General features: G+C 46.1%; 1 pseudogene; it reads right to left on the bottom strand.

The window, feature by feature from the left end:
• Window positions 1-535: 535 nt before the first annotated feature.
• Window positions 536-5,544, bottom strand: LOC136652262 (zinc finger protein 79-like; annotated as a pseudogene).
• Between the last annotated feature and the right edge of the window lie 3,064 nt (window positions 5,545-8,608).

Below are 8,608 nucleotides of genomic sequence, written 5' to 3'. Positions count from 1 at the left end.
CTGCCCTTTCTCCGCCCGCCTCCCCCCTCCCCAGAATGCCTCCTCCCCACCTCCCCCCCCCCGTCCCCACTTTCCTCTCCACTGCTCGGCGGTCCATGTGACTGCTGAGCAGCGAAGGCCAGGCACCTGCCCGGTGCTAGCTTAGCGCTGGCCAGCGCTGGGCTAGCATGGGCGCTTGCCTGGTGTTCGGACTCATAAATGCACCTTACAGCAGCTGGCCAGTGCTGGGCTCGCCCGGCATTAGGATTTGCAAACAAGCCTTTTGTGCCTTATGGCACGTTTGCAACAGTGTGCACCGGCAGTAAGCCGGCACATTGAGCTCAGGATTGGGCTTTAAACAATGCTGAGTCCATAGACTCTAACAAATAATAACAGGGCAATTTTGACAAATTTTATTTTTCGAAAAACAAAAACAAATAAGGTACTTTACATTTCAAACAAAAACTGCAGAACTAGCAGGAATTTTTCAAACATCAATTATTTGGTGCACACAAAGGACTCAACTTTTGTTACCTGACTGAGCACTAAACCAATTTTAACACTCCCAAGTTGTAAAAGGTTTCACTCTTGAGTGGGTTCTCTTGTGGCTAATAAGATTACCACTCTTACTGAAGGCCTTTCCACACTCCTGGAACTTATAGTATTTCTGCCCTGTGTGGGTACTATGATGGCACTTAAGAACACTACTATGACTGAAGTTCCTTCCACACTCCTGGCCCATATAGGGTTTCTCCCCTGTGTGTGTTCTCTGGTGGATCTTAAGTACACTACTCTGATTGAAGGTCCTTCCACACTCCTGGCACTTATAGGGTTTCTCCCCTGTGTGGGTTCTCTGGTGACTTATAAGATGATTAATCTGATTGAAGGTCCTTCCACACTCCTGGCCCTTATAGGGTTTCTCCCCTGTGTGGGTTCTCTGGTGGATCTTAAGTACACCACTATGACTGAAGGTCCTTCCACACTCCTGGCACTTATAGGGTTTCTCCCCTGTGTGAGTTCTATGATGGCACTTAAGAACACTACTATGACTGAAGGTCCTTCCACACTCCAGGCACTTATAAGGTTTCTCCCCCGTGTGGTTTCTCTGGTGGATCTTAAGTATGCTACTCTGATTGAAGGTCCTTCCACACTCCTGGCACTTATAAGGTTTCTCCCCCGTGTGGGTTCTCTGGTGGATCTTAAGTACGCTACTCTGATTGAAGGTCCTTCCACACTCCTGGCACTTATAAGGTTTCTCCCCTGTGTGGGTTCTCTGGTGGATCTTAAGTGCACTATTCTGACTGAAGGTCTTTCTGTACTCTTGGCACTTTTAGGGCTTCTTTCCTGTGTGGGCTCTTTGCTGTGAAGATTGAGTCTGCTCCTTCTTTCTTCCAATCTGGTCCCAAACCGATGCTGTTGAAACAAGAAAAGAAATGCAGTAAAAGGCCAAAGGAAGAAACTGCAGTGAGTTAGAGAGGTGTGATGTCCATGACCCCCAATGCTTGTGAGTCAGGGGAAGTGGAGTGACTAATGGGGATCTGTGAAGTGTGGCTGTGCCCTCCCAAGTTCCCCTTCATCGCTGGGATAAGGATCCAGACCAGGCAGCAGATAGCACTGAAGATGGAGCCCTCTGTTTTGCTTCTGCTGCTACCACCACATTATTGGCACTAACAGCCCAATCCTATCCACACTTTCCTGGGAGTAAGCCCCATTGGTTCTTTTTTAAAAATTTTATTCTATTACATAAACAAAACAAAACAAAAAAAGTATTACATTGATACATGTTTATGAGTTACTTTCAAAAAAGGAAAAGGGCCGCTGTGAGATACAGGAAGCTGGACTAGATGGGCCTATGGCCTGATCCAGTAGGGCTGTTCTTATGTTCTTATATTTATACGTATACATGACCAGAGTATCTGCAGATCAATACTTCATGCAGCTTATGTTATTATATCAAGGAATGGCCTCCAGATATCCTCAAATATATCCATACGCAGTTGACGCCGATATGCCATTCACTCAAATACTGATAAATGTAAAATATCGTTCATCCATTGGGCGTATGTAGGTGGGCATCTCTCCTTCCAATGAAGTAATATGTCTTTTTGCTACCGTGAGGGCACAGAGAGTCCATTTCAATTGTCCAGGTGTGAGTCTCCAGATAACGGGTAGATAATTAAGAATTAGATACATATCTGTAAAAATTAAAGGTTGCTGTAGCACTATCTTTATAATATTAATTATTTCATCCCAAAAGCTTACAATAACAGGACATGACCGCATCATATGTATAAGTGTAGCATTCAAAGAATATTCATTAAGAATATACATGCAATATCTAGATATCTTAAACTATGCCTAATACAGCAAAAAATACTCTTTAGAATATTTTGAGCACCACAGAGGCTATTCCTTAAAGGACTTAGCAATGAATCTAGATGTTGGAGATGCTCAAGTTTGAAAGCCCCATTGATTCTAATTGGACTTACTTCTGAGCAGACATGTATAGGATTGGCCTGTAAATCCCTTATACTGGGGTCTCCCATACAGTCATGGGTTGTCCTGCCCCCTTTCCAGCCTAGAACCCACCTTCCTAATATCACCTGCACAACTAGGAATCTTGCCTTGGGAGAGGCATACATAGTCTTGTGACCCACTTGTGGACCACCTACAGCAGTGTTTCCTATGGGGTTAGTGACTGGTTTGTAGCAGTACACCACTGCTAGGTATCCTGGCACGGGGTTCAATGCCTATATGGGGGGGGGGGAGGCAGCAGTGCCTTCTGGGGGGCTTAGCAGGTGCAAGAACAGGGGTGGTATAGTTTCCAGAAAAAAAATATATACAATTGATAAATAATACCAAAAGAAAATGATAAAGCTCTTAACAACTATAAACAATTGCCACTTATAGGGGGTCAACACAATTATTCAAAAATCATCCTGCGGGCCAAGTCCGGTGCACCAATAAATTTCTCTCAAACACGATGCAGTGAGAAGCTTTACCTTCTGCTGCACCGCTTCCTGTCTTCACACCCAATCCTTGAAAAAAACTTGCACTGGGCAGCCACTGCCCCCAGGAAATTGGGACTCAGAGCCTTCTGGAGCAATCAATAGTGGAAGTGGTTGCCCAGTGCAAGTTTCTACAAAGATTGTTTGAAGGTGGGAGGTAGCAGGGTGGAAAAGTAAGGCTTTGCCACAGTCACACCCAAGGGGACTTTCATGATGCACCACAGGTGGTTGTTTGGAGGCCCCTGATCTAGGTAAATAAAACTGTTCCTGCCTATATAAAATGACATCATCATCTGATGCACATATATACATATGGGAAAACAAAGGGTTAATACTAACTAAAGAGTCTGGAGTTGCTAGGCAGAGGAAGGGAATAGAAAAGACTGACAGTCTGCTGGAGTATCCCAAGACAAGACAGTACACCAAGAAAAAGAGGGAAGGGGAGGTGAAGCAGAGCAATCAGGAAGTTACTTGTCAACCAGCCCAATCCAACTGGACATACATATAATCTCCTGATCCACCACCATAAATGCCACTGCAGTGTTGTTGTCATTGTGCATTATGGAGCCTCCTGAACAAACAGCCAGATGTTCCATGCACACATCAGTGGCTCCCAGAGGCCCTGCCAGAGCAAGTAAAGTAGTGGAGGGGGCAGTTTGAGGGAGGATCAGGGTGAGGAGCAGAGACGTATTAGGCAATTTGGGGCAGGAGGGGGTGGTGGCGGCAGTGCATGCCAGGATCCTATCCCTTTCCTGGCCCAGACCCACCCCCATGGCTCCTTAGACTTGTGCCAGTAAAATAGACCACATTTTCCAAGAAATCCTATTGGCAGGCAGGTGACCTACTGAGAGGTAAGTACAAATACTGAAGAAAGATAAGGTGATAGAAAGCAGGGGTTATTATTACCCAACCTGAAGGTATAGGACAGGGGTGTCAAACATAAGGTCCACAGGCCAAATGCAGCTCCCAAAGCAATTTATCCGGCCCCCATTATAATTGGGTTATCCCATCATGATAATTGGGTTCTCTCCTATCTTGAAAATATGAACAAGATTTACACATGTTCTTCTGTGTCTCTATCCAAGTTAGGAAGTTATAAGAATGGTTTTTGTTCACTGGGTCAAATGTGTTGTGTAAGCAAGATGCAGTCATGCTTGAAAGGTATTTTGTCCAAATGTCTGGTCTGATTAATAGAGTGTGTGTGTGTGTGTGTGTGTGTGTGTGTGTATGTGATTGCACTGACAAAAGCGTGGCCTTCCTCTAAACCAAGGGTCTCTTAACTTTACGGCCGAAGGGCCGCATCAAATATCCGGTACAATGTCGAGGGCCAGAAAAAAAATTAAATAAAATTTAAATAAATAAATTAGAGATGGAACTTAGATGAATGAATAAATGAATAGGCTCAAATGCCCAGGATTTCTCCAAACACCAACACAGCCCAATAAATAAAGCACACACTTAAATGGATCCCATTCCCCCACCCCACAAGCACAACTCTGGTTGTGTTTGGTCAACTGGGCCAGAGGCTCTCAGGGTATCAGAAGCTGGCCACAGGCTGGAGAGAGGCAGGCCGCTGGCTGCATCTGACCCCCGGGCCAGGATTTGGAGACCCTTGCTCTAAACCTCTGGGATCTGGGGCTTCCTATCATCAGTCCAGATGATGGGTTAAGCTGACACAGACCCCAAGCCTATGTAGGTCTACTCAGAAGTAAGCCCCACAATTCTACGCATGCAAGCCCAGAAGTGAGCCCCAGTGCTTCCAATGGGACATATTCCCGGAAAGCAAACCCAGGACTGAGAACTTTGTACATTGTGTAGCTGCTTTCACATGTTATAATCCCTGTCACTTTTCTCATGTTCAAAAACGTTTCATCACTTTCTGCTGCTCAGGCTGCAGAGGCTTGTCCAGGTGGGTATCCACGCACTCAAGCCCCCACAGTATGTCACCAGTAATGCTTTTTAAAAATACATGTAACATGCACGCACAAGGGGGAAAAGCAATGTGTGCAGGATCTTGTATTGAAGATAATGGCAAGTCTATGTACATTGGCAAGAATTAACTACCAACATGCACACACAATGGAGCCCTAAGATATGTTAGCTAGAAGGAGGTGAAAAGGAGGAGAAACTCCTTTGAAGGAGAAGTGCATATTGGGGGAAATGAATGGGGAGCTTTCCAAAGGAACCCTGAAGAAAGAAGGGAAGACTTTAGGGTGCAGGGAAAGGAGAATGTCAAGGGGGTTACTTGGAAAAAAAGCAAGGATTATACAGATAGTTCAGACTGAGGCAAAAAGGCTGCGGCTGGGAATGTTACAGGAGAAGCCCAAGCTGCAAATCCCCCTTACCTGGTCTGAATGAGTGGCAGCCATTTCTGTTCCCAAACAGGGTTTGGTTTGCTTTGATTCCTTTTCTCTACTACATGTCAGGAAGAGAAAAAAAAGTCCAGAATGAGTTTTTTTTAACCTTTTATACCTGCTTCATGAATATGCTTAAATTCCTTTCCACTATTTGAGGTGATGGCTGAAGAGGGAGATTGGACAGATTCACAGAGCATCATCATGGCTTTTAAGTCCTGATGGCTAGAAGCTAACTATCTTCAAATATAGGCTGCATTCGTGTTTATGCTTCCCCCCCTTCTAGCATGCTAGAGTCCTGTTCATTTTTCATCTTCTAGGACTATGGACCAGGACTATGACACAACCAGGACTATGACAGGACTATGACACAACAGCAGCAGGAGGCTTGGCTCAGTGGGCAGAGCTCCAAAAGATTATTTTCCAAGCTGAAAAAAGCCCTCCCTTCTACTTTGAGCCTCTTATAGGTATTTGTTGTGTTGCATCTGACTTCCCAACCCATGATGTCATTGCCAGTTACTTCCAGTGGTACTTCAGATAGGTAGGCCATATGAAATGGTACGGTGGAGGACAAACCTTGAGAAACACTGTTCTCAGCCATGGAACTCCGCAACCCTGCGCCCGGGGCAAAGCTGTGCGATGGTGCCCCCCCCCACAGGCTATATCTGCCCCCCTGGGCAGAAATCTGCCCCCTTTACTCACTAGAGGCTCACAGAGCCTCACGCGACCTCCTCCCACACCGGGGAAACCTCTGTGAGGTTCCCCAGTGCTATAAACTGTGCTTCCGGCAAACCGGAAACACAGTTTCTGCCCCCGTCGGGAGCTTCTGCGGGGTCCCAGTAGCTGGCACCTGGGGCATTTGCCCCATCAAACCCTATGGCAGGCACGCAACAGACTGTTCTAGCACACTTGCCAAGCTAGCTGTTTTTCTTTCAAGACTGAGGCTAGAAAACTTGGTATGCCTTTGAATTCGAATGGTATAAATATGGTGGCATCCATGCATTTGAGTTCAATGGCTGGGCATCATTTTGTCATTTGCAAATCACCACAGAAGCATAGCGACCTCACTTCTGGCTATTTTCTAACCAAACACCAAACATAGCAGTAGTCTTGGCTGGGAGGAGGGCTGGGAGAGGAGCTTTGACTCTCTGCACTAACATGGGGGGGTCCAGCAATCACCCTGATACTGGCTCATGAGAACAGATGGTTTAATACGTAGGGCAAGGCAGGGAGGCTGGCAATCACTGGGGAATAACAACCCAGGCACCTGTGGCTGCCAGTCCGACATAGGCCTCACTTCAAAGGTGCAGAAGCAGAGTCCACGAGGCCCTTCTTTTCTGGACTTCCCTAGTGCAGCCTCTGCAACCACAGAGTCACAGCTCTGTTTCTTTCTCTGTCTCCACAATCAAGAACCTGCCACTTCCATTCCTCACTGGGCCTTCACACACCTGCTCCCAGGTGGCTCCACTCTCACTTGACTCCTTTTCCCAAGCCAGTAGCAAGGCCTCCTTCCTTTTTGACTCTGAGACTACCAGATCACAGCAGGGCCTGTTGGAAGACGCAACTCCTAAGCCCTGCAGACCCATAAACCTCATTAACCCCCCCCCCTCCTGTGCAAACTGTCTTTCTCCTTGCTCGGACCATAAGGTTCAAAGCACTTTTCCTTCTCTTGCAAGGGGATCTCGGAGTTTGCACAAGATTCTTTTCTAGTTACATTTCTATCTACAGTGGATTTCTCTTGAGAGTTCCTATTCAAGACAGCTACTGGACAGTCCTGGACCCATTCAGCCCTGCCTTTCCTCTAAGAAATCTCATTACAGAAGCAGTGGCAAAGGGGGGGGGGTACTCAGAGAAAGGCTCCCCCCATTCTATATACTGGCCACCTGAGCACTGGGAGAGCAGCAGCTGTTATTTGTGCCTCCATCCACCCCTCTGGGTGCCTGGCGGGGTTTCTTCATGGGAGTGGGTGTCCCAGCACAGCCCTGCTCCTTGGTGCCTGCTGGCAACAAAGTCCTGTTGCTGTGATTCAGTGCCTCCCTGCTTGCCTGCCTGCCTTCTCTCTGGTGCAGAGCCCAGTAAACACATGAAGGGAAAAAAAAAAAAAAAAGGATGGTATTGACCTTTGTTGCCAGCAACCCCAGAGTAGGCTGCTGGCCTCCCACTTGTCTCCAGGTCTCTTCCCCCACAGACCCTGTAAAAGGCTGCCTTGCTTGGGGATGGGATTTGCTCACAGAATGTGTTATACAAACCTGAAACATTGCTGATGGATAATCTTCATTTTCTAACATTTGAAGAGGCACAGGAAACCTAGGACAGAATTAGAAAGGAAGACCACGGCATTGTATACAAAGGTAAGAAAGGGGCACTTGTCATTTATATAAAGAGGCAACTGCTTTCAGTGTGCTAGACCAGTGCTTCCCAAACATTTTAGCACCAGGACCCACTTTTAAAAATCACAACCCATTAGATAAAAAAGATCTAGAAAGAAATAATATTTCATGTGTTAATAATTTAATTTGGATCCTGTGCTCTCAAGGCTGCTAGGGGACTTACATATAGTGTGGACAGTTGCTCGATTCTCCCAGAAATGGAGTTCAAGGACTGTTCCCCCAAACTTCATAGTTATTCCAGGGTACCCAGAAGGCTGAACTGGTGAGTAAGGGGATTCCAGGCCAGACAAAAGGCTAAAACCGGATCTGTGGATCACTGGATCATACATAATCACACATGATCCACAGTCAATTACTAGAGAAAATAGGAGAATGTGACATTTTAATTTGGGGGTATGAAGATTACTACACACCATGGGCTAACATTCCAGCTAACAATTTTCTTCTGCAAACCGGGCAAGGATGCTTTCAAAGTTTGTTTCAAAAACTTTTTGTGACCCACCAAAGATTGGCTTGTGACCCACTGGTGGGCCTCAAGCTACAGTTTGGGAAACACTGTGCTATTGACTATCTTTCATAGGGATTTCTGACTAGCTTCCATTTCAGTGGAACAAAAGAACACTAAACAAGAGCTCTCTCTGCTTCTGTTGGTGTCTGACTTCACACTGCCAGATTCTTTTTGGAATGCTGAGGGTGTTGCCCTCTACAACCACTCATCTAGTTGTAAAGCTGAAAAAATGTAGTTTTGGTGTGTGCTCTGAATATGAGAGAGAGAGAGAGAGAGAGATGACCCAGCTTATCTCAGCAAGCTTTTATTTAGGGCCATCCCATTTTATTTCTGATGTACAGCAACAAGAGCCAACACTGCTCCAAGGAT

The sequence above is a fragment of the Tiliqua scincoides genome, chromosome 5 (assembly GCF_035046505.1).
Source record: "Tiliqua scincoides isolate rTilSci1 chromosome 5, rTilSci1.hap2, whole genome shotgun sequence".
Classification (NCBI taxonomy): Eukaryota; Metazoa; Chordata; class Lepidosauria; order Squamata; family Scincidae; genus Tiliqua; species Tiliqua scincoides.
Note: the sequence above shows the minus strand (reverse complement) of the source record. Positions and strands in the feature narration are given on the sequence as shown.